The sequence below is a fragment of the Scyliorhinus canicula genome, chromosome 15, assembly GCF_902713615.1.
Source record: "Scyliorhinus canicula chromosome 15, sScyCan1.1, whole genome shotgun sequence".
In the NCBI taxonomy this organism is placed as follows: Eukaryota; Metazoa; Chordata; class Chondrichthyes; order Carcharhiniformes; family Scyliorhinidae; genus Scyliorhinus; species Scyliorhinus canicula.
Genome location: NC_052160.1, coordinates 77854489 through 77881517, shown reverse-complemented (window position 1 = coordinate 77881517; position 27029 = coordinate 77854489). Strand labels below are relative to the sequence as shown.

At 49.6% G+C, this 27029-nt stretch overlaps 1 protein-coding gene and 1 pseudogene across 1 annotated transcript in view; one reads left to right on the top strand and one right to left on the bottom strand.

Moving 5' to 3' along the window:
- Positions 1-27029, top strand: part of LOC119978247 (voltage-dependent L-type calcium channel subunit alpha-1S-like) — a 642412-nt gene that overhangs the window by 11694 nt on the left and 603689 nt on the right.
- Positions 11516-12757, bottom strand: LOC119978248 (annotated as a pseudogene).

Genomic DNA, 27029 nt, shown 5'->3' with positions numbered 1-27029 from the left:
GGAGTTGGAGTGGCTCTGTTATTTAAGGATGTCACCCAGGCAATAGTAAGGGATGACATCGGTGCTATGGAGGATAAGGTTGAATCCATTTGGGTGGAAATCAGGAATAGTGAGGCGAAAAAGTTACTGATAGGAGTAGTCCTATCGTCCACCAAATAGTAACGTTATGGTGGGGCAGGCAATAAACAAAGAAATAACTGATGCATGTAGAAATGGTACAGCAGTTATCATGGGGGATTTTAATCTACATGTCGATTGGTTTAACCAGGTCGGTCAAGGCAACCTTGAGGAGGAGTTTATAGAATGTATCTGCGATAGTTTCCGAGAATAGTATGTAATGGAATCTACGAGGGAACAAGCGGTCCTAGATCTTGTCCTGTGTAATGAGACAGGATTGATTCATGATCTCATAGTTAGGGATCCTCTCGGAAGGAGCGATCACAATATGGTAGAATTTAAAATACAGATGGAGGGTGAGAAAGTAAAATCAAATACTAGTGTTTTGTGTTTAAACAAAGGAGATTACAATGGGATGAGAGAAGAACTAGCTAAGGTAGACTGGGAGCAAAGACTTTATGGTGGAACAGTTGAGGAACAGTGGAGAACCTTCCAAGCGATTTTTCACAGTGCTCAGCATTATACCAACAAAAAGGAAGGACGGTAGAAAGAGGGAAAATCGACCATGGATATCTAAGGAAATAAGGGAGAGTATCAAATTGAAGGAAAAAGCATATAAAGTGGCAAAGATTGGTGGGAGACTAGAGGACTGGGAAATCTTTAGGGGGCAACAGAAAGCTACTAAAAAAGCTATAAAGAGTAAGAAAGAGTATGAGAGTAAACTTGCTCAGAATATAAAAACAGACAGTAAAAGTTTTTACAAATATATAAGACAAAAAAGAGTGGCTAAGGTAAATATTGGTCCTTTAGAGGATGAGAAGGGAGTTTTAATAATGGTAGATGAGGAAATGGCTGAGGAACTGAACAGGTTTTTTGGGTCGGTCTTCACCGTGGAAGACACAAATAAAATGCCAGCGACTGATAGAAATGAGGCTATGGTAGGTGAGGACCTTGAGAGGATTGTAATCACTAAGGAGGTAGTGATGGGCAAGCTAATGGGGCTAAAGATAGACAAGTCTCCTGGCCCTGATGGAATGCATCCTAGAGTGCTAAAAGAAATGGCTAGGGAAATTGCAGATGCACTAATGATGATTTACCAAAATTCACTAGACTCTGGGGTGGTCCCGGTGGATTGGAAATTAGCAAACGTGACAACACTGTTTAAAAAAGGAGGTAGGCAGAGAGCAGGAAATTATAGGCCAGTGAGCTTAACTTCGGTAGTAGGGAAGATGCTGGAATCTATCATCAAGGAAGAAATAGCGAAGCATCTGGATAAAAATTGTCCCATTGGGCAGACGCAGCATGGGTTCATAAAGGGCAGGTCATGCCTAACTAATTTAGTGGAATTTTTTGAGGACATTACCAGTGCAGTAGATATGGATGTGGTATATCTGGATTTCCAGAAAGCCTTTGACAAGGTGCCACACAAAAGGTTGCTGCATAAGATAAAGATGCATGGCATTAGGGTAAAGTAGTAGCATGGATAGAGGATTGGTTAATTAATAGAAAGCAAAGAGTGGGGATTAATGGGTGTTTCTCTGGTTGGCAATCAGTAGCTAGTGGTGTCCCTCAGGGATCCGTGTTGGGCCCACAATTGTTCATAATTTACATAGATGATTTGGAGTTGGGGACCAAGGGCAATGTGTCCAAGTTTGCAGATGACACTAAGATAAGTGGTAAAGCGAAAAGTGCAGAGGATACTGGAAGTCTGCAGAGGGATTTGGATAGGTTAAGTGAATGGACTAGGGTCTGGCAGATGGAATACAATGTTGACAAATGTGAGGTTATCCATTTTGGTAGGAATAACAGCAAACGGGATTATTATTTAAACGATATAATATTAAAGCATGCCGCTGTGCAGAGAGACCTGGGTGTGCTGGTGCATGAGTCACAGAAAGTTGGTTTACAGGTGCAACAGGTGATTAAGAAGGCAAATGGAATTTGTTCTTCATTGCTCGAGATATGGAGTTTAAGACTAGGGAGGTTATGTTGCAATTGTATAAGGTGTTAATGAGGCCACACCTGGAGTATTGTGTTCAGTTTTGGTCTCCTTGAGAAAGGACATATTGGCACTGGAGGGTGTGCAGAGGAGATTCATTAGGTTAACCCTAGAGTTGAAGCGGTTGGATTATGAGGAGAGGTTGAGTAGACTGGGACTGTACTTGTTGGAATTTAGAAGGATGAGGGGGGATCTTATAGAAACATTTAAAATTATGAAGGGAATAGATAGGATAGATGCGGGCAGGTTGTTTCCACTGGCGGGTGAAAGCAGAACTAGGGGACATAGCCTCAAAATAAGGGGAAGTAGATTTAGGACTGAGTTTAGGAGGAACTTCTTCACCCAAAGGGTTGTGAATCTATGGAATTCCTTGCCCAGTGAAGCAGTTGAGGCTCCTTCATTACATGTTTTTAAGGAAAAGAAAGATAGTGTTTTGAAGAATAAAGGGATTAAGGGTTATGGTGTTCGGGCCGGAAAGTGGAGCTGAGTCCACAAAAGATCAGCCATGATCTCATTGAATGGCGGAGCAGGCTCGAGGGGCCAGATGGACTACTCCTGCTCCTAGTTCTTATCTTCTTATGTTATTATGTTGTGGTCGTGTTTACCCTACTCAAAGCGTCTGCCCATAAGCCGTACTCTATCTCCCCTCCGAGCTCCTCCTCCCACTTAAGCTTCAGTTCTTTGGTCTGTGCCTCCTCTGCTCCCATTAGTTCTTTATAAATGTCGGAGATTCTCCCCTCTCCCACCTCTCCTCTGGAAACTACCCTGTCCTGAATCCCCCTTGGTGGGAGGCGTGGGAAGGATGGTCCCAATCTGTGTACGAAATTCCGCACCTGCAAGTACCTGAAATCATCCCCTCTCGCCAGCCCGAACTTCTCCTCCAAAACCCTCATGCTCGAGAAGCTCCCTTCCAGGAACTGATCACCCATCCTTGCAATCCCTGCCCTCCGCCTAGTTGGAACCATATTCCCCGGGGCAAATCGGGGCTTCCGCAGGATTGGGGACCAAACCAATGCTCTCACTTCCCCTATATATCTCCTCCACTGGCTCAGATCCGTAGAGCCGCCACCACTATTGGGCTGGTGGAGTATCGTGCCGGCGGGAGTGGCAGAGTAACCAAGGCCGACAAACTGGTGCCCCTGCATGAAGCAGCCTCCATCCGCTCCCAAACCGACCCCGTACCCAACCATCCATTTCCTTACCATGGCTATGTTAGCTGCCCAGTTGTAGTTGCTGAAGTTCGGCAACACCAGCCCCCCATCCCTCGGTTCCTCTCAAGCATGGCTTTCCTCACCCGTGGGGACTTTCCCGCCCAGACAAATCCCAGGATATTTTATCTATCCTCTTAAAGAACGACCGTGGAATAAAAATGGGGAGACACTGAAGTATGAACAAGAATCTCGGGAGAATCGTCATCTTCACCGTCTACACTCTCCCGTCAATGACAGCGGGAGCGCATCCCATCTCTGGAACTCGTCCCTCACTTGCTCCACCAACCAACAAGTTTAGCTTATGCAACTTACCCCAGTCTCGCAGTACTTGTATCCCTATATCATAGATATCATAGAATTTACGCACCCATGCCGACCCCCCCCCCCCCCCCCCCCCCCCCCCCCCCCCCCCCCACCCGCACCTGGCACTTCCTAACCATGGCTATATTAGCCGCCCAGTAATAATTGCTAAAGTTCGGCAGCGCCGGCCTGCCCTCCCGCCAAATCCGCTCAAGCATTACCCTCCTCACTCGCGGGGACTTGCCCTCCTCATACAAAGTCCGCTATAACTTAAAAAAGGACCATGGGATGAAGATGGTGAGACATTGAAAAACAAATAGGAATCTCGGGAGGACCGTCATTTTAACCGTCTGAACTCTACCCGTCAGAGACAACGGCAGCGCATCCCATCTCTGGATATCCTCCTTCATCTGATCCACCAACCGGGCCAAGTTCAATTTATGTAGCCGGTCCCAATCCCGTGCCACTTGGATACCTAGGCATGGAGCGAGACTCTGTGCTCTCCCCCCCCGCCCGCCGAACAGCCCCTTCCAGCCCCTTGAGGCCCTCAGAGCAATTGCCAGTGGTTCTATAGCCAGAGCAAACAGCAGTGGGGAGAGGGGGCATCCCTGTCTCCTCCCCGGTGCAGTCTAAAATAGTCCGTACACTTGCCACAGGAGCCTGGTACAGCAACCTGACCCAGTCAATAAAGCCCCTCCCAAATCCGAACCGCTCCAGAACCTCCCATAAATAATCCCACTCAACCCGGTCAAAAGCTTTCTCCGCATCCATCGCAACCACTACCTCCACCTCCCTACTCTCCGAGGGCATCATGTTCACGTTTATCATAGAATTTACAGTGCAGAAGGAGGCCATTCGGCCCATCAAGTCTGCACCGGTCCATCAAGTCCATCAAGAGTGCTCTCCACCCTCCACCCTATCCCCATAACCCAGTAACCCCACCCAACACTAAGGGCAATTCTGTACAATAAGGGCAATTTATCATGGCCAATCCACCTAACCTGCACATCTTTGGACTGTGGGAGGAAATCGGAGTACCCGGAGGAAACCCACGCACACACGGGGAGGATGTGCAGACTCCGCACAGACAGTGACCCAAGCCGGAATCGAACCTGGGACCCTGGAGCTGTGAAGCAATTGTGCTATCCACAATACTACCGTGCTGCCCTTAACAGCCTTCTTACATTGGCCACCAGCTGCCTGTCCTTAATGAACCCAGTCTGATCCTCCACAATGACGTTCGGCACACAATCCTCAATCCTAGAGGACAAAATTTTGGCCAGCAGTTTGGCATCTACGTTTAACAGGGAAATCGGCCTGTAAGACCCACATAGCACCGGGTTCTTGTCCCGCTTCAGGATAAGCAAAATCATGGCCTATGATATCGTCTGGGGCAGAACCCCCCTTTCCGTTGCCTCATTAAACACCTTCATCAGCACCGGTCCCAATATCCCGGAGAACGTTTTGTAGAATTCTGCTGGGTACTCGTCCGGTCCCGGGGCCTTACCCGACTGCATGGCCTTCAAGCCCTCCACTATCTCTTCCAACCCAGTCGGGGCCCCCAGCCCTTCTACCAGCTCCACGTCCACCTTCGGGAAAGTCTGCCCCTCCAGGAAGTGTCTCATCCCCTCCGGCCCCGTAGGGGGTTCCGACCTGTATAACCTGCTGTAGAAATCCCGAAACGCGTTATTCACCCCTGCCGAGTCCCCAAGTTCCCAATCCCGTCAATAACTTTCCCTATTTCTCAAGCTGCCTCCCTCTTTCTGAGCTGCTGTGCAAGCATCCTGCTGGTTTTCTCACCATGCTCGTAAATTGCCCCCCCCTCACCTTTCTGAGCTGTTCCACTGCCCTCCCTGTGGTTAACAAGCCAAACTCTGCTTGTAGCCTCCGCCGTTCCCTTAAAAGCCCTATCTCTGGAGTCTCCGCGTACCTCCTGTCGACTTGTAAAATCTTTTACCAGTTGGTCCGTCTCTGCCCTGTTCTTCCTGTCCCTGTGAGCCCGGATCGAGATCGAGATTAGCTCTCCTCTCATCACTGCCTTCAGCCCTTCCCAGACCTTCGCTGCTGAGACCTCCCCCGCATACAGCGAGACTCTGTGCTCCACCCCCCCAACCCCCCCCGGACCAGCCCCTTGAGGCCCTCAGAGCAAATGCCAGCAGCTCTATAGCCAGCGCAAACAGCAGCGGGAGTATCCCGGTGTCGCCCCCTGGTGCAGTGTAAAATAGTATCATTTCTTTGTTCTTTAAAGTTTAAGGGAGATGTGCGTGAAAAGTTTTTTACGCAGATGGTGGTGGTGGTAGAGGTGGGTATGATAGCATCATTTAATATGAACGGGTGGGGAACAGAGAGAAGTAGATCCTTGGAAAATAGGCAACGGTTTTAGATAAAGGTTCTGGATCGGCACAGGCTGGGAGGGCCGAAGGGCCTGTTCCTGTGCTGTAATTTTCTTTGTTCTTTGTTCTTACCTGCAGGTAATTTTGTATGCATTTCCTCAGCCTCTCGCACACCGCTTCGTCCGCCAAAAACCCTACATCTAACCTCTATTGCGGGTGCTGATTGCTGTCTTTACTAACCTGCAGGTCAACCCAGTGTGGAGCATGTTTGAGATCATAATCACTGAATACCCTGTGTCCTCAACCCCTGCCAGCAACACCCTACCCAAGACAAAGAAACCGATCCAAGTGTATACCTTATGTACGTGGGAATAGAAGGAAAACTCCTTTACCCTCGGCTGCCTAAATCTCCATGGATCCACCCCCCCATCTGCTCCATGAACCCTTTCAGTTCCTTTGCCATTGCTGGCACTCTGCCCGTTTTCGAGCATGACCGATCCAGGCCCGGATCAATAACTGTATTAAAGTCCCCTCCCATGATCAGTTTGTGCGAGTCCAGGTCCGGTATCTTCCCTAACATCCTCTTTAGAAATTCCACGTTATCCCAATTTGGCACAGATACATTAACCAGCATTACCGTTACCCCCTCCAGCTTACCACTAACCCTAATATATCGACCCCCCCACATCCGAAACCATTCTACCCACCTCAAATATTACCCGCTTATTAATCAAGATCGCAACCCCTCTAGTCTTTGTATCCAGCCCCGAATGGAAACACTGACTGACCCAGCCTTTCCTCAATCTAACCTGGTCCACTACGCTAAGGTGCGTCTCCTGCAACATTACCACATCCGCCTTCAGTCCCCTAAAATGCGCGAACATCTGTGCCCTCTTAACCGTCCCATTTAACCCTCGAACATTCCAGGTGATCAGTCTAGTTGGGGGGCAAAGTGCCCCCTTGCACCAATCAGCCATCCCCTTTCTTGGGCCTGCCTCCAGCCCCTGCGCCGCACCTCCTCCGGCCCACTCCACGGCGGCCCCCGCCACCGACCTCCTCACAGTCCCTCCCTGGTCAGGAGAACCACCCCCCACCCCCACCCCCCCTAGCAACACTACTCTAAAACATAACCCATATAGTAAACTAAACATATGCACACCCCACACTGCGCTTCCATGAGCTAGCTCACCCAGCTAGCTTGGTGGCCGCCGCCCCTGGCGGCAAGAAGTCTCCCACCTATTGTTCCCTCGCTCCCATCCCCCCCCCGCTCGTACAAACAAATTCCCTCATCAACAATCCACACACAATCACCCAGCTGCAAAAAGAACCACCACCCACCAAAACTTAAACACGCACGTTTCCACCCCACAAAAGTGCACATCACCGTAAAAGACAACATGCCAACATCCACCGAACAGAAAACCCGAAAACGAAAAAACTTTCCCCCCCACTTCTTAAACAGAACTCAGAAACAGAAGAGAAAAAAATAAGACGAGAAAAAACAAATTTAAAAAAAGAAAGGGGCCCAATATAGGCCAACAAGTTGCCTCAAAGCTCGAGAGTTCTGAGCCCCCCACCAATCCTTTTCATTTAGCAAAGTCCCAGTGCATCTTCGGGTGACTCAAATAATGATGCTGGTCCTCATATGTGATCCAAAGACGAGCCGGATACAGCAGCCCAAACTTCACTTGTTTATTGAAGAAGATTGACTTAACTTGGTTTAAGCCTGCCCTTTCCCCAGCCACCTCCACACTCATGTCCCACTTACAGCTCCGCGTTCGCTTGGCCCACTGAAGAATACATTCCTTGTCCAGGAACCTGTAGAATCTCACCACCATTGCCCTCAGATGATCCCCCGCTCGCGGCTACCTCACAGGCGCTCTATACCCTTGTCCACCTCCAAGCAGCTTTTCGAACATACCCGCTACGTATGCCCAGCATCCGCCCATTCAGCCCCCTCCGGGAGCCCGACAATTCTTAAGTTCTACCGGCAGGGCCTATTCTGTAGGTCCTCCACCTTCTCCAGAAGCTTTTTCTGCTGGTCCTGCAGCGTCCCCACCTCCAGCTCCACCGCTGTTTGATGCTCCTCCTGCTCAGCCAGCACCTTCTTAACCTTCTGGATCGCCCAATCCTGGGCGTCCAATCTGTGCTCCAGCCGATCAATCGATTCTTTAATCGGGTCCAGACAGTCCCGTTTCTGCTTGGCAAAGCTGTCCTGGATGACCTGCATCATCTGTTTCGTTGATCGCTGCGCCGACACCCCAGGAGTCCGGTCCTCGGCCATGCTGTCTCCTGCTGCAGCTTCAGCACAGCTCTTGCCTCTCTTCCTATTTCTGCAATTTCGTGCACTTCTGGTTCTTTTCTCCACACACCGCGTGGAAACGGTGCCCAATTGCTTCAGCCTTCAAATTCACCGTTTAAAACCGGAAAAAAGCCTGGGGAAAGGTCCAAAAGTCCGACCAGAGCGGGAGCCACCAAGTGTGCAACTTACTCCTTCATAGCCGCCACCGGAAGCCTGCTCCTATCTTCTATGTATCTATGTATGTGTGTATCTATGAATTCACCAAATGATCTAGAGATAGTCTTTAGATGGCAGAGAGATCAAAATTACACCTTCTTTGGCTGGCTGCAGCTCCAACACTAAAACGAAACTAAAAAACACAGATACACCCAAGCTTTTCATCAAAGCGAAACTAAAAGCAGAGCCAGAGCTCAGTTCCACTTTCAAACTGGATTTACTTAAAGGTTACCGGCAGGTACGTTTATCCGAAAGGGCACAGGAGATTTCAGGTTTTGAGATTCCAAATGGTATATACCAATTTAAAGTTGTGTGTGTATAGATGATTAGGTGATTTTTAGTCAAACATGGAAAGAACATTTGGAGCATCTGATGGAATTATTCGATCAACTTCAGGAGGTAGGTTCCGTGGTAAACCTAGCCAAAAGTGAGTTTGGAAAATCCCAAGTCATGTTTCTTGGCCATACAATTGGGCATGGACAAATGGTCCCACGGGATGTGAAAACAAACGTAATTGGGGAGTTTCCAATATCCTCGACACAAAGGAAAATAATGCGATTTCTTGGCATGAGTGGTTTCGACCGTAAATTTGAGCCGAATTTTAGCAGCATGGTTGCTCCACTGACGGACTTGCCGAAGAAGCACAGCAAATTTCAGTGGACAGCGGACAGTCAACAGGCATTTGATGGCCTGAAGGCTGTGTTCACCACTGCTCCTGTGTTGGCCACCCCAAATTACTCAAAACCATTCCTGGTGGCTATCGATGTGAGTGATGTGTGCTCTTGCAAGAAGACGACGAAGGAAAAGAGCGGCCTATTGGGCAACTTTCCAAAAAATTAAAAGATCACCAGAGGAAGTATTCAACAATTGAAAAGGAGACTTTGAGCTTTGCAACATTTTAACATTTATGTTACCAGCAATTCGTCTGAAACAAGTATGTATGCTGATCATAATCCATTGACGTTTTTGGAGTGATTCAGGAATAAAAATGCCAGACTGTTTTGATGGAGTTTATTATTATAGCCATTTAATTTAAAACTTATACATGTGGCAGGACAGAAAAACGTGATAGCCGATGCTTTGTCACGTATGTGATGAAGATAAGCAGGTTCGATGGTGGAAAACAAAGATGGTCTATTATTGGAAATGTTTGTCTGTTTTAATGTTTTAAAATGTATGTTTATTGTTGGGAATGGGCAAGTGAAAAGGTGAAGAATGAAACTATCTTTGAAGTTGATGATTTATATTTTTTCTTGGGGGCAGGTGTCACGTGAGTGTCCCTTTAAGAAAGGTTTTTGTCTTATCACATGGCTTCAGTGGTAATTTTTGCTGAGCTGTGGCTATGAGTTTAACTTTTGCTTTCATTTTTGGCTGTTGTGGACTCAGACAGAGAACAGAAATGTTTTGGCCTGTTCCTCTAATTTAATTTTAAAGAGTTGTTCCAAGAAGCAAAACCATTGATTATAGCTACCTGCAGTTTTAGTAACTTAAAAGATATAGTTTTCTTTCTGGAAGGGTTTAAACCAGCTGATGAAATGAAATGAAAATTGCTTATTGTCACAAGTAGGCTTTAAATGAAGTTACTGTGAAAAGCCTCTAGTCCCCACATTCCGGCGCCTGTTCGGGGAGGCTGGTACAAGGTTAGAATCTAAGGAAAACCCAGTCTTATTCAAGTGAGAATGCAGAATGCTGGGTCACGCCCTTGAAAAGGGGTTTTTGGTTTATGAGATTTTGTTTTTGAATTGAAACAGTTAAGTGGGAATTCATTATGGGTTATACACAGATTACTGTAGCTGTGTGTTTGGTCTTTATGTTTGTAATTGATAAAAATTCTTGCGGTTTGGTTATATCTAAATATTAACTAAGATCTTAGAATAAAGCTGGGGCGGGATTCTCCGAGCCTTCACCGGGTCACAGAATCATAGAATTTACAGTGCAGAAGAAGACCATTTGGCTCATCGAGTCTGCACCGGCCTTACAAAGAACACTCTACTGAAGCCCGCATATCTACCCTATCCCCGTAACCCAGTAACCCCCACTTAACATTTTTATGGACACTAAGGGCAATTTAGCATGGCCAATCCACCTAACCCGCATATTTTTGCACTGTGGAGGAAACTGGAGCACCCGGAGGTAACCTACGCAGACACGGGGAGAATGTGTAGAATCTGCACAGACAGTGACCCAGTCGGGAATCGAACCTCGGACCCTGGAGATGTGAAGCAACTGTGCTAACCACTATGCTACCGTGTTGCCCAGGTCGGAGAATTGCGAATCCCGCCACGCCGCTCCAAAGCCGGGCCACCGATTCTCCGGTCGCCGGAAAATGGCGGCAATCGCGCCGGCGTGGCCACCACGGCGCCGGTCAGGGGCCATTGAAAGAGTAATCCCTACTCTTTGTTTCCACTCTGCCAACCAGTTTTCTATCCACCTCAATACACCTCCCCCAATCCCATGCGCTTTAATTTTACATAATAATCACTTATGCGGGGCTTTGTCAAATGCTTTCTGAAAGTCCAAACATACTACATCGACTGGCTCCCCCTTGTCAACTGTACTGGTTACATCTTCAAAGAATTCCAACGGATTTGTCAAGCATGATTTTCCCAGTGCGGCATGTGGCGCAATGGATAACACTGGGACTGTGGCGCTGAGGACCTGGGTTCGAATCCCGGCCCTGTCCGTGTGGAGTTTGCACATTCTCCCCATGTCTGCTTGGGTTTCACTCCCACAACCCAAAGATGTGCAGGTTAGGTGGATTGACCACGCTAAATTGCCTCTTAATTGGAAAAAAAAATAATTGGGTACTCTAATTTTGTTTTTAAAAAAAGTATGATTTTCCCTTCATAAATCCTTGCTGACTCTGACTGATCCTGCCACCGCTTTCTAAATGTTCTGCTGTGAAGTCCTTGATAATGGATTCAAGCATTGTCCCCACTACCGATGTTAGGCTTACTGGTCTATAATTCCCTGCTTTCTCTCTACCTCCCTTTTTTTTTCTCGTTTAATTTATTTTATTAAAAGCATTATTTATCCAACACATTTATGTACAAAACAGCTAACGCTAAATATTACAAGCTTTTAGCATTTTTACTACTTTTAGCTTTTCTAACTTCCTCTATCAAAAGCCTTTTAAATACTGAATTTATTTCGCTAATGAATCAGCTTTCTCTTGCAGGGAGAAATGGAGCAGAAGAAAAGTGCAGCGACACTATGTAGACAGAAGAGCGTTAGCTGTACATAAATGTGTTGGATAAATAATGCTTTTAATAAAATTATTTTCCTCCAATACACTACATCCTGCAACTATAGCACCGTGCTCTGCTCTCTTCTGTCTACATAGTGTCGCTGCACTTTTCTTCTGCTGCATTTTCTTCAGCTTTTTCTCCATACCTCTCGGTTTCACATCACCGACTTTTACTTTTCACAAACTGTCTATGTTATCTGCACTCGGACGATCGTATGGTTTTCGCCTTGTGGGACTAAAGTCACCCGGTGAGGGCGCACTAGTTTGCGGGGACTCGTCTGACACACTTTCTGGTGAGGATCCACTGTTCTGTGGTGATCCTTCTGACACTGTTCTGTCAGGAGATTCAACAGGGGAGTGAGGGGGGCTGCTCCAAACTCCACTGTCAGAGTCAATAATGGGCCTTCATCTACTTCCCTGCTGGAGTCCTGCAGAGGCCAAGACTGAAGCAATCCCTCAGCATCTGAAACACTAACTTCCTTCTCAACGCCAAACTGGAATAAATCATCAGTGGAGAAAGTGAAAGATTCTGGGGTAGTGGTTGGGGTACCAGGGGCCAGTTAATCGCCTTGGGGGCGAATTTTGGACTGGCTCAAGGACAAGACGCAAGCCAAGTTCAGCTACTTGTGGTTTGGCTGGCAAGGAATCAAAAGGCAATTCTTCCAGAAGGTCACGGGAACTGTCCATGTCCAAGACAGCCAACAACTCCTCTGAGGAGGGACAGCCATTCTCATCCACCATTAAGGTGTCAAAGAAATCCATTTTCTCTAACATCCAGTCCAAGCCGGTGAATGCATCCCCCACAATATTGTCCGTGTCCAGTAATGAGTCAACATAAGGGCACTGGGGGGACACATCGCTTTCCTTATCGCCACCAAATGGGAGTGATCTGAGACACAATTTCACTGGCCTGGTCTCCTCCAGATCTGCATGCAGGAGACATGGGTCCCCGTCAGCCATCAGAAATGGCGAATCGAGGAAGAACACAAATGCCTCCATCAGAGAGGAGAGAGAATCTGGCAAAACTGACATTTGTCTGTATTTTTAAACTCTTCGAAGAAAAACAAAATCTTCAAGTCGAGTATTTCTGTGCTGTCGACTGCAGCAGAGCTGAGAGGTCCACTGTGGAGCGCCATTTTGAAGCTGGTGTGTGCTTTGGGTGCCCAGTGCAGTGCACTGATGCGTCGGTGCCAGTGCTGCCTCTCGAGCTGCCATGCCGAGTCCTGGGACATGGGACGAGGGATCGGACCCTGGCTCCAAACATCAGCGGCGCAGGGATGGAGCTCCAGTGCTGGGATGAAGCGAGCGCGGCAGGAATCTCTACCTCTCTTTTTGAATGTCGGAGTGACGTGAGCTACCTTCCAATCTGCAGGGACAGTTCCAGAGTTCCAGAATGCCGAAAGATGACCACCAATGCATCCACTATTTCCAGAGCCACCTCCTTAAGCACTCTGGGATGCAGATTCTCAGGCCCTGGGGATTTATCCACCTTCAATCTCATCAATTTTCCCAACACCATTTCTCTACTAATATTGATCTCTCTCAGTCCTTCCCTCTCACTAAACCTTTCATTCTCCAACATTTCTGGGATATGATTGGTGTCCTCTTTTGTGAAAGCAGAACCAAAGTATGTATTCAATTTTTCAGCCATTTCTTTGTCTTTATTATGCAGTCCCCTGTTTCTGTCTGTAGGGGGCCTACATTTGTCTTCACCAAATCTCTTTCTCTTCACATATCTATAGAAACTCTTTGTGTCAGTCTTTATGTTTCCTGCAAGCTTCCTTTCATACTGTACTTTCCCCATAATAAACCCCTTGGTCCTTCTTTGCTGAATTCTAAACTGCTCCCAATCCTCAGACCTATTATTTTTCTTGGCCAATCTGTATGCTTCTTCCTTGGATCGGATACTATTTCTAATTTCCTTTGTAAGCCGTGGATTGGCCCTCTTACCCCCTTTGCTTTCCTGCCAGACAGGAATGAACAGTTGCTGTAGTTCCCCCATGCGTTCCTTGAATGTTTGCCATTGTCTATCCACTGTCATCCTTTTAAGTAACTCTCCCCAATCTATCAAGGCCAACTCATGCCTGTTGATTAACATCTGAAGGGTAAGGTGCTTGTGCTCATCCCATGAGCAGAGGACAACTAAAAAAGCAATAAGGGGGGAGAAGATGAAGTATGAGTGCAAGCTAGCTAGTAATATAAAGGAAGATAGGAAGAGTATTTTTCAATATATAAAAGGTAAGAGAGAAGCAAAAATAGGTATTGGACCACTGGAAAACGTGGCTGGAGAAGTAATGATAGGAAACAAAGAAATGGCAGACGAACTGAATAGTTACTTTGTATCAGTCTTCACGGAGGAAGACACCAGTGGGATGCCAGAGCTCCAGGAGACCCAGGGGACAGAGGTGAGTGCAGCGACCATTACTAAGGAGAATGTCCTGGGGAAACTGACAGGGCTGAAGGTGGATAAATCACTTGGACCGATGGACTACACCCCAGAGTTCTGAAAGAGATAGCAGAGGATATTGTGGAGGCATTGGTGATGATCTTTCAGGAATCACTGAATGTAGGAAGGGTCCCAGAGGACTGGAAGGTGGCTAATGTAGCAACGCTGTTTAAGGGAGGTAGGCAGAAGACGGGAAATTATAGGCAGGTTAGCCTGACTTTGGTCATTGGTAAGATTTTAGAGTCCATTATTGAAGTAGAGATCGCGGAGTACTTGAAAGTGCATGATAAAATAGGACTGAGTGAGCACGGCTTCGTCAAGGAGAGGTCATGTCTGAGAAATTTGTTCTTTGAGGAAGTAACAAGGAAGTTAGATAAAGGACGTGATTTATTTAGATTCCTTAGGAGACTGTTAAATAAGTTAAGAGCCCATGGTGTTCAGGGTAAGATCCTGGCATGGCTAGAAGATTGGCTGACTGGCAGAAGGCGGAGAGTGGGGATAAAGGGGTCTTTTTCAGGATGGCAGCCGATGACTAGTGGTGTGTCTCAGGGATTGGTGCTGGGACCACATTTCAAAATATACATTAATGATCTGGTGGAAGGAACTGAAGGCATGGTTGCTAAGTTTGCAGATGATACAAAGATCTGTAGAGGGGCAGGTAGTATTGAGGAAACAGGCGGGCTTTAGAAGGACGTGGACAGTCTAGGAGAGTGGGCAAAGAAGTGGCAGATGGAATACAATGTTGAAAAGTGTGAGGGAGCAATTGAGGCATCGACTGTTTTCTAAATGGGAAGATGCTTCGGAAATCAGAAGCACAAAGGGACTTGGGAGTCCTTGTTCACGATTCTCTTAATGCTAATGTGCAGGTTCAGTCGGCAGTTAGGAAGGCAAATGCAATGTTAGCATTCATGTCGAGAGGGTTAGAATACAAGACCAGAGATGTACTTCTGAGGGTATCTAAGGCTCTGGTCAGACCCCATTTGGAGTATTATGACAGTTTTGGACCCCGTATATAAGGAAGGATGTGCTGGCCTTGGAAAGGGTCCAGAGAAGGTTCACAAGAATGATTCCTGGAATGAAGAGCTTGTCGTATGAGGAATGATTGAGGACTCTGGGCCTGTACACGTTGGAGTTTAGAAGGATACATAGATACATACATAGATACATAGAAGATAGGAGCAGGAGGAGGCCTTTTGGCCCTTCAAGCCTGCTCCGCCATTCATCACGATCATGGCTGATCATCCAATTCAATAGCCTAATCCTGCTTTCTCCCCGTGGTCTTTAATCCCATTCTCTCCAAGTGCTATATCCAGCCACTTCTTGAATATATTCAAAGTTTTAGCATCAACTACTTCCTGTGGCAATGAATTTCACAGGCTCACCACTCTTTGTGTGAAGAAGTGTGTCCTTATCTCTGTCCGAAATGGTTTACCCTGAATCCTCAGGCTGTGACCCCTGGTTCTGGACACACCTATCATTGGTAACATAACTACCCTGTCTAGTCCTGTTAGAATTTTATAAGTCTCTATGAGATCCCCCCTCATTCTTCTGAACTCCAGTGAGAACAATCCCAACCTAGTCAATCTCTCCTCATATGACAGTCCCGCCATCCCTAGAATCAGTCTGGTAAACCTTTGCTGCACTCCCTCGAGAGCAAGAACATCCTTCCTCAGAGAAGGAGACCAAAGCTGCACACAATACTCCCAAGTGTGGCCTCACCAAGGCACTGTACAATTGCAGCAACGCATCCCTGCTTCTATACTCAAAATCTCTTGCAATGAAGGCCAACAATTACTTAAGCAAGGAGTCAGGAGGGCTAAAAGGGGTCACGAAAAGTCATTGGCAAATAGGGTTAAGGAAAATCCCAAGGCTTTTTACACATACATAAAAAGCAAGAGGCTAGCCAGGGAAAGGGTTGGCCCACTGAAGGACAGGCAAGGGAATCTATATGTGGAGCCAGAGGAAATGGGCGAGGTACTAAATGAATACTTTGCAACAGTATTCACCAAAGAGAAGGAATTGGTGGATGTTGAGTCTGGAGAAGGGTGGGTAGATAGCCTGGGTCACATTGAGATCCAAAAAGACGAGGTGTTGAGCGTCTTGAAAAATATTAAGGTAGATAAGTCCCCAGGGCCTGATGGGATCTACCCCAGAATACTGAAGGAGGCTAGAGAGGAAATTGCTGAGGCCTTGACAGAAATCTTTGGATCCTCACTGTCTTCAGGTGATGTCCCAGAGGACTGGAGAATAGCCAATGTTCTTCCTTTGTTGAAGAAGGGTAGCAAGGATAATCCAGGGAACTACAGGCCGGTGAGCCTTACGTCAGTGGTAGGGAAATTATTGGAGAAAATTCTTCGAGACAAGGATCTACTCCCATTTGAAAGCAAATGGACGTATTAGCGAGAGGCAGCACGGTTTTGTGAAGGTGAGGTCGTGTCTCACTAACTTGATAGAGTTTTTCGAAGAGGTCACAAAGATGATTGATGCAGGTAGGGTAGTGGATGTTGTTTGTATGGACTTCAGTAAGGCCTTTGACAAGGTCCCTCATGGCAGGCTGGTACAAAAGGTGAAGTCACACGGGATCAGGGGTGAGCTGGCAAGATGGATACAGAACTGGCTCGTCATAGAAGGCAGAGAGTAGCAATGGAAAGGTGCTTTTCTGATTGGAGGGCTGTGACAAGTGGTGTTCCGCAGGGATCATGCTGTGACCTTTGCTGTTCGTAGTTTATATAAATGATTTGGAGGAAAATGTAACTGGTCTGATTAGTAAGTTTGCAGACTAATGGTTGGTGGAATTGTGGGTAGCGATGAGGACTGGCGGAGGATATAGCAGGATTTAGATCGTTTGGAGACTTGGGCGGAGAGATGGCAGATGGAGTTTAAACTGGACAAATGTGAGGTAATGCATTTTGGAAGGTCTAATGCAGGTTGGGAATATTCAGTGAATGGTAGAACCCTCAAGTGTATTGACAGAGAGATAAGAACATAAGAACTAGGAGCAGGAGTAGGCCATCTGGCCCCTCGAGCCTGCTCTACCATTCAATGAGATCATGGCTGATCTTTTGTGGACTCAGCTCCACTTTCCGGCCCGAACACCATAACCCTTAATCCCTTTATTCTTCAAAAAACTATCTATCTTTACCTTAAAAACATTTAATGAAGGAGACTCAACTGCTTCACTGGGCAAGGAATTCCAGAGGCTCACAACCCTTTGGGTGAAGAAGTTCGTCCTAAACTCAGTCCTAAATCTACTTCCCCTTATTTTGAGGCTATGCTCCCTAGTTCTGCTTTACAGCTGGCTTGTAATGCAGAACAATGCCAGCAGCGCGGGTTCAATTCCCGTACCAGCCTCCCCGAACAGGGGCCGGAATGTGGTGACTAGGGGCTTTTCACAGTAACTTTATTGAAGCCTACTTGTGACAATAAGCAATTATTATTATTTCACCCGCCAGTGGAAACAACCTGCCCGCATCTATCCTATCTATTCCCTTCATAATTTTATATGTTTCTATAAGATCCCCCCCGCATCCTTCTAAATTCCAACAAGTACAGTCCCAGTCTACTCAACCTCTCCTCGTAATCCAACCCCTTCAGCTCTGGGATTAACCTGGTCAATCTCCTCTGCACACCCTCCAGCGCCAGTATGTCCTTTCTCAAGTAAGGAGGCCAAAACTGAACACAATACTCCAGGTGTGGCCTCACTAACACCTTATACAATTGCAGCATAACCTCCCTAGTCTTAAACTCCATCCATCTAGCAATGAAGGACAAAATTCCATTTGCCTTCTTAATCACCTGTTGCACCTGTAAACCAACTTTCTGTGACTCATGCACCAGCACACCCAGGTCTCTCTGCACAGCAGCATGCTTTAATATTTTATCAATTAAATAATAATCCCGTTTGCTGTTATTCCTACCAAAATGGATAACCTCACATTTGTCAACATTGTATTCCATCTGCCAGACCCTAGTCCATTCACTTAACCTATCCAAATCCCTCTGCAGACTCCCAGTATCCTCTGCACTTTTCGCTTTACCACTTATCTTAGTGTCATCTGCAAACTTGGACACATTGTCCTTGGTCCCCAACTCCAAATCATCTATGTAAATTGTGAACAATTGTGGGCCCAACACGGATCCCTGAGGGACGCCACTAGCTACTGAGTGCCATCCAGAGAAACACCCATTAAGCCCCACTAGGTGTACGGGTCCACAGTTCACTGAAAGGGGCAACAGAGTTGGAGAAGGTAGTCAAGAAGGCATACGGCATGCTTGCCTTCATTGGCCGGGGCATTGAGTATAAGAATTGGCAAGTCATGTTGCAGCTGCAGAGAACCTTAGTTCGGCCACACTTGGAGTATAGTGTTCAATTCTGGTCGGCACACTACCAGAATAATGCGGAGGCTTTAGAGAGGGTGCAGAAGAGATTTACCAGGATGTTGCCTGGTATGGAGGGCATTAGCTATGAGCGGTTGAATAAACTCGGTTTGTTCTCACTGGAACGACGGAGGTTGAGGTGCAACCTGATAGAGGTCTACAAAATTATGAGGGGCATAGACAGGTTGTAGATGTCACATACATGGACCTCGGTAAGGCATTTAATGAGGTTCCCCATGGTAGACTGATGGAGAAAGTGAAGTCTTGTGGGGTCCAAGGTGTACGAGCTAGATGGATTAAGAACTGGCTGGGCAACAGGAGACAGAGAGTAGTAGTGGAAAGGAGTTTATCAAAGTGGAGAACTGTGACCAGTGGTGTTCCACAGGGATCCGTGCTTGGACCACTGTTGTTTGTGATATGCATAAATGATCTGGAGGAAGGTACAGGTGGTCTGATTAGCAAGCTTGCAGATGACACTAAGATAGAAGCAGCAGATAGTGAAGGGGACTGTCAGATAATACAGCAGAATATAGATAAATTGGAGAGTTGGGCGGAGAAATGGCAGATGGAGTTCAATCCGGGCAAATGCGAGGTGATGCATTTTGGAAGATCCAATTCAAGAGCGAACTATACGGTAAATGAAAAAGCCCTGGGGAAAATTGATGTGCAGACGGATCTGGGTGTTCATGTCCATTGTACCCTGAAGGTGGCTGTGCAGGGCGATAGAGTAGTCAATCATAGAATTTACAGTGCAGAAGGAGGCCATTCGGCCCATCGAGTCTGCACTGGCTCTTGGAAAGAGCACCCTACCCAAGTACACACCTCCACCCCATCCCTACAACCCAGTAACCCCACCCACTAAGGGCAATTTTGGAGAATAAGGGCAATTTTTCATGGCCAATCCATCTAACCTGCACATCTTTGGACTGTGGGAGGAAACCGGAGCACCCGGAGGAAACCCACGCACACACAGGGAGAATGTGCAGACTCCACACAGACAGTGACCCAAGCCAGGAATCGAACCTGGGACCCTGGAGCTGTGAAGCAGTTGTGCTATCCACTATGCTACAGTACTGTCAGGAAGGCATATGGCATGCTTTCCTTCATCGGAAGGGGTATTGAGTAGAAGGTCATGTTACAGTTGTATAAGACTTTGGTTCGGCCCATTTGGAATACTGCGCACAGTTCTGGTCACCACATTACCAAAAGGATGTGGATGCTTTGGAGAAGGTGCAGAGGAGGTTCACCGGGATGTTGCCTGGTATGGAGGGTGCTAGCTATGAAGAGAGGTTGAGTAGATTAGGATTATTTTCATTAGAAAGACGGAGGTTGAGGGGGGACCTCATTGAGGTCTACAAAATCATGAGAGGTAGAGACAGGGTGGCTGGCAAGAAGCTTTTTCCCAGAGTGGGGGACTCAATTACTAGTGGTCACGAGTTCAAGGTTAGAGGGGAAAAGTTTGAGGGAGATATGCGTGGAAAGTTCTTGACGGAGAGGGTGGTGCGTGTCTGGAATGCATTGCAGGGGGAGGTGGTAGAGTAGGGCACGATTGCGTCATTTAAGATTATCTTGACAGATCCATGAATGGGCAAGGAGCAGAGGGATACAGATCCTTAGAAAATAGGCGCCAGTTTTAGATAGAGGATCTGGATCGGCCCAGGCTTGGAGGGCCGAAGGGCCTGATCCTGTGCTGTAATGTTTCTTTGTTCTTTTGTTCTTAGTGGATAATCAGAGGCTTTTTCCCAGGGTAGAGGGGTCAGTTACTAGGGGGCATCGGTTTAAGGTGGGAGGGGCAAGGTTTAGAGGAGATCTACGAGGCACGTTTTTTACACAGAGGGTAGTGGGTGCCTGGAACTCGCAGCCGGAGGAGGTGGTGGAAGCAGGGACGATAGTTACATTTAGGGACATCTTCACAAATACATGAATAGGATGGAAATAGAGGGATACGGACCTAGGAAGTGTGGAAGATTTTAGTTTAGATGGGCAGCATGGTCGGCACAGGCTTGGAGGGCCGAAGCGCCTGTTCCTGTGCTGTACTTTTCTTTGTTCTTTGTAACATACCATTAACCTTCTTTACCGCCTGCTCCACCTGCATGCTTACCTTCAGCGAATGGTGTACAAGGATACTCAAGTCCCGCTGCACATTCCCCTCTCCCAATTTACAACCATTCAGGTAGTAATCTGCCTTCCTGCTTTTGGTTCCAGAATGAATAATCTCACACTTATCCAAATGATACTGCATCTGCCATTGGTTTGCCCACTCGCCCAAACTGTCCAGATCTTGCTGTAGGATCTCTGCATCCGCGTCACAATTCATCCTCCCACCTAATTTGGTATCATCTGCAAACTTTGAGATGTTACATTTTGTTCACTCACCCAAATCATTAATATATATTGTGAATGGCTGGAGTCCCAGCACCGATCCCTGTGGTACCCCACTGGTTACTGCCTACCAATTTGAAAAGGGCCCATTAATCCCTACTCTTTGTTTCCTCTCTGCCAACCAGTTTTCTATCCACCTGAATACATTTTGCCCAATCCTTTAATTTTGTTAAATCCAATGTGCTTTAATTTTGCACAATAATCTCTTATGCGGGACTTTGTCAAACGCCTTCTAAAAGTCCAAATATACCACATCGACTGGCTCCCCCTTGTCGACTGTACTGGTTACCTCTTCAAAGAATTCCAACAGATTTGTCAAGCATGATTTTCCCTTCATAAATCCATGCTGACTCTGACTGATCCTGCCACTGCTTTCTAAATGTTCCGCTATAAAGTCCTTGATGATGGATTCAAGCATTTTCCCAATGTTAGGCTTACTGGTCTATAATTCTCTGCTTTCTCTCTACCTCCCTTTTTGAATATCGGAGTGATGTGAGCTACCCTCCAATCTGCACGGACAGTTCCAGCGTCTATAGAATCCCGGAAGATGACCACCAATGCATCCACTATTTCCAGAGCCACCTCCTTATTTTATTAATAATTTTTATTGAAATTTTTACAAAATATAAACATCTTAACTCTATTAACGTACAACCGCGGTAACACCCCATAAACAATGCCCCCCAGCTTCAAGAGCAACTTCAAACAAAAGGAAGAAACAAAAACAAAGAAAAAGAGAAAAGAAAAAAAACACAAAGGAGAGAGATAGCACCCTCCACAAACCCTTGTGCACAGTTCTCCCTCCCCCAATCCTTACCGCCCCCCCCCCCCCCCCCCCCCCCCCCCCCCCCCCCCCCGGGGTTGCTGCTGCTGTCGGCCTGTTTCCCTACCGTTCCGCCAGGAAGTCCAGAAAGGGCTGCCACCGCCTGAAAAACCCTTGTACTGATCCCCTCAGGGCAAATTTCACCCTCTCCAATTTAATGAACCCCGCCATATCCGAGATCCAGGCCTCCACGCTTGGGGGCCTCGCATCCTTCCATTGGAGCAACGTCCTCCGCCGGGCTACTACGGACGCAAAGGCCAGGACCCCGGCCTCTATCGCCTCCTGCACTCCCGGCTCCACTGCAACCCCAAAAATTGCGAGTCCCCAGCCTGGCTCGACCCTGGATCCCACCACCCTCGACACCGTCTTTGCTACCCCCTTCCAAAACTCTCCCAACGCTGGGCACGCCCAAAACATATGGGCGTGGTTCGCTGGGCTCCCCGAGCATCTAGCACACCTGTCCTCGCCCCCAAAAAACCTACTCATCCTTGTCCCAGTCATGTGGGCCCTATGCAGCACCTTGAACTGTATGAGGCTAAGCCTCGCACAGGAAGAGGAGGAATTCACTCTCTCCAGGGCATCCGCCCACGTCCCCTCCTCAATCTCCTCCCCCAGCTCCTCTTCCCACTTCCCCTTCAGTTCCTCCACTGAGGCCTCGTCTCCCTCCTGCATTACCCGGTATATGTCCGAGATCCTCCCTCCTCCGACCCACACCCCCGAGAGCACCCTATCCCGCACCCCTCGTGGGGGCAGCAAGGGGAACCTCTCCACCTGCTGCCTGGCAAACGCCCTTAACTGGATATACCTAAACATGTTCCCTGGGGGGGAGCCCAAACTTCCCCTCTAACTCCCCCAAGCTCGCGAACCTCCCCTCCACAAACAGGTCCCTCAACCTGCTAACCCCTGCCCTGTGCCAGCCCAGAAATCCGCCATCAATGCTCCCTGGGGCGAACCGATGGTTCCCCCGTATCGGGGCCTCCATCGAGCCCCCCATTTCTCCCCTGTGCCGTCTCCATTGCCCCCAAATTTTGAGGGTAGCCGCCACCACCGGGCTCGTGGTATACCTCGTTGGATGGAGCGGCAACGGCGCCGTTACTAGCGCTTCCAGGCTCGTGCCCACACAAGACGCCGCCTCCATCCTCTTCCACGCTGCCCCCTCCTCGTCCATTACCCACTTACGCACCATCGCTGCGTTGGCCGCCCAGTAGTACCCACAGAGATTGGGCAACGCCAGCCCCCCCCATCCCTGCCTCGTTCCAGGAACACTCTTCGAACCCTTGGAGTCCCATGCGCCCACACAAAACCCGTGATACTGCTGTTGACCCTCCTGAAAAAGGCCTTTGGGATAAAGATGGGGAGGCACTGGAACAAGAACAAAAACCTCGGGAGCACCGTCATCTTAACGGACTGCACCCTCCCCGCCAGTGACAGCGGTAACATATCCCACCTCTTAAACTCCTCCTCCATCTGCTCCACCAACCTTGTGAGGTTGAGCTTGTGCAGGGCCCGCCAACTCCCAGCCACCTGGACCCCTAGGTACCTGAAGCTCTTCCCTGCCTGCTTCAGTGGGAGCCTACCAATCCCCTCCTCTTGATCCCCTGGATGCACCACAAACACCTCGCTCTTGCCCAGGTTCAGCTTATACCCCGAGAAACCCCCGAATTCCCCAAGGATCCTCATCACCTCCGGCATCCCCCCCACCGGGTGCGCCACATACAGCAGCAGGTCGTCCGCGTACAGTGACACTCGATGCTCCTCCCCACCCCGCACCATGCCCCTCCAGTTCCCTGACTCCCTCAATGCCATGGCCAGGGGCTCAATTGCCAACGCGAAGAGCAAGGGGGACAGGGGGCACCCCTGTCTCGTCCCCTGATGCAGCCGAAAGTACTCCGACCTCCTCCTATTCGTGGCTACACTTGCCATCGGGGCCTCGTAGAGCAGCCTCACCCACCGAATAAACCCCTCCCAAAACCCAAACCTCTCCAACACCTCCCACAAGTACTCCCACTCCACCCTATCGAAGGCCTTCTCCGCGTCCAACGGCACCACTATCTCCGCGTCCACTTCCACCGTCGGCATCATAATGACATTGAGGAGTCTTCGCACATTTGTGTTCAGCTGCCTTCCCTTCACAAACTCCGTCTGGTCCTCATGTATGACCCCCGGCACACAATCCTCTATTCTAGTGGCCAGGAACTTTGCCAGCAGCTTGGCATCGGCGTTCAGCAACAAAATCGGCCTATATGATCCACACTGCAGAGGGTCCTTGTCCCGCTTCAGGATCAAGGAAATTAGCGCCCACGACATAGTTGGGGGCAAAGCCCCCCCCTCCCATGCCTCGTTAAAGGTCCGAACCAACAGGGGGCCCAACAGGTCCAAATACTTTTTATAAAATTCCGCCGGAAACCCGTCCGGCCCCGGCGCCTTACCCGACTGCATGCTCCTATCCCTTTGACAACCTCCTCCAACTCGATCGGTGCCCCTAGTCCCTCCACCCGCTCCTCTTCCACCCTCGGGAAACGCAACCTGTCCAGGAAGCGCCCCATTCCACGCTCCTCCACCGGGGGCTAAGAGCGGTACACTTCCCCATAAAAGTCCCTGAAGACCCCATTGACCTCTACCTCCCTCAGCACCACCTTCCCAGCGCTATCCCTCACTCCCCCAATCTCCCTGGCCGCATCTCGTTTCCGGAGCTGATGCTCCAGCATCCTGCTCGCCTTCTCCCCGTGTTCATACACCGCCCCCTGTGCTTTCCTCCACTGGTCGTCAGTAGGTCAAATCTGGCCTGTAGGCTACGCCTCTCCCCCAGCAATCCCTCCTCCGGGGCCTCCGCATATCTCCTATCCACCTGCACCATCTCCCCTATCAGTCTTTCCCTTTCCCTCTGCTCCCCCCTCTCCCTATGGGCTCGGATGGAGATCAATTCCCCCCTCATCACTGCCTTCAATGCCTCCCAGACCGTCCCCACCCGAACCTCCCCGTTATCATTGGCCTCGAGGTATCTCTCAATACACCCCCGGACCCTCCCGGCCACCACCTCCTCTGCCAGCAGCCCCACCTCCATGCCCCAGAGCGGACGTTGGCCCCTCTCTTCCCCCAGCCCGAGGTCCATCCAGTGCGGGGCATGGTCCGAAATGGCAATGGCGGAGCATTCCACTTCCTCCACCCTCGGCACCAGCCCCCTGCTCAGGACAAAAAAGTCAATCCTCGAGTAGGCCTTATGTGCATGGGAGAAAAACGAGTATTCCCTGGCCCTTGGCCTCTCAAACCTCCAAGGGTCCACCCCCCCCCATCTGGTCCATAAATCCCCTCAGCACCTTAGCCGCCGCCGACCTCCTACCCGTCCGGGACTTGGATCGATCCAACGGGGGATCCAGCACAGTGTTAAAGTCTCCCCCCATGATCAGGCCCCCCACCTCCAGGTCCGGAATGCGGCCCAGCATACGCTGCATGAACCCCGCATCGTCCCAATTTGGGGCATAAACATTCACCAACACTACCCGCTCCCCCTGCAGCTTGCCACTCACCATCACGTACCTCCCGCCACTGTCAGCCACCACCTTCAACGCCTCAAACGACACCTTCTTCCCCACCAGGATCGCCACCCCTTTACTCTTCTCGTCCAGCCCTGAGTGGAATACCTGGCCCACCCATCCCTTTCTCAGCCGGACCTGGTCCACCACTCTCAGGTGTGTCTCCTGGAGCATGGCCACATCCGCCTTCAGTCCCTTCAGGTGCGCAACTACTCGGGCCCTTTTGACCGGCCCATTCAGCCCCCTCACATTCCAGGTTATCAGCCGGATCCGAGGGCTCCCTGCCCCCTTCCCCTGCCGATTAGCCATACCCCATCCCTTGCCCACCCCCGGCCAGCGTCCCACGCTCTGCCAGTTTCCCACGGCGGCACCTCCCCCCCTCCAGCACTCCCTGCGTCCTCCAGCTCCTTCCTGACCGTTTCAGCAGCAACCCGGTAACCCCCCCCTCCCCTTCCCCCCCCCCTCCCCCCCAGGCTAGGACCCCTCCTAGCCGCGCCCCCCCCTCTACAGCACTCCCGTGAGCCAGCTATCTTCTGCTGACCCCGGCGGCTCCCGCCCTACTTTCGGCTCCTCCCAACGTGGGACTGCCCCTCCCCATAGTGCCCATCAACCAGTCCACCCTCCCCCGCTCCTGCGCGGGAAAAGAAAACCCCGCCCCCTCCCTCTCCCAGCGCGGGGACCCCGCAGAAAGCCCGCGCTTTCGCCCTGCCGGGCCCCGCCTCCTCCAGGGCCACTCCCATTGTCAGTCCCCCTCACCAGCTCCCCAAACACCCCGTTTGCCCCTCAGTCCAAACCCGTCCACCCAACTCCTGCTAGAAAACCCATAAAGAAAACACCCGTACGGCATCACCCCACCCATCCTACGGCCACCCCACATCATACCCTAAACCCCGCAGATACACATACAGTATAAATAAATACAGTATTCCACAGCATCCCCCATCCGGGGGACCCTCAGTTTGTGTCCAGTTTCTCGGCTTGCACGAAGGCCCACGCCTCCTCCGGGGACTCAAAATAGTGGTGCCGATCCTGGTAGGTGACCCACAGACGTGCCGGCTGCAGCATTCCAAACTTCACCTTCCGTCTGTGGAGCACCGCCTTCGTCTGGTTAAACCTGGCCCTCCGCCTCGCCACCTCCGCACTCCAGTCCTGGAAGATCCGCACCTCCGTGTTCTCCCATTTGCTGCTCCGCTCCTTCTTGGCCCACCGGAGCACACACTCACGATCCACAAACCGGTGGAACCTCACCAACACCGCCCACGGCGGCTCGTTCGGCTTGGGCCTCCTAGCCAGAATTCTGTGGGCCTCCTCCAACTCCAGGGGCCCCTGGAAGGACCCAGCCCCCATCAGCGTGTTCAGCATCATCACCACATAGGCCGCTAGGTACGACCCCTCCAGCCCCTCCGTGAGGCCCAGGATCCATACATTCTTCCTCCTCGACCGGTTGTCCAACTCCTCGAACCACTCCTGCCATCTTTTATGGAGCGCCTCGTGCACCTCCACCTTCCCCACCACGGCCACGACCTCGTCCTCCCTGTCGGCGGCTTGCTGCTGCGGCTCCCGGATCGCAGCCCCCTGGGCTGTCTGGGTCTCCATCAGTTCCCTGTTGGTTACCTTGATGGACTCCAGCAGCTCCACTTTCAGATCCTGGAAGAGGCTCAGCAGAGTCGTTTGGACCCACTTCTTCAGTTCTTCAAAACTTTCGCCGGCCGCCATTTTGTCCTGCGGGTCCCGATTTTTTTC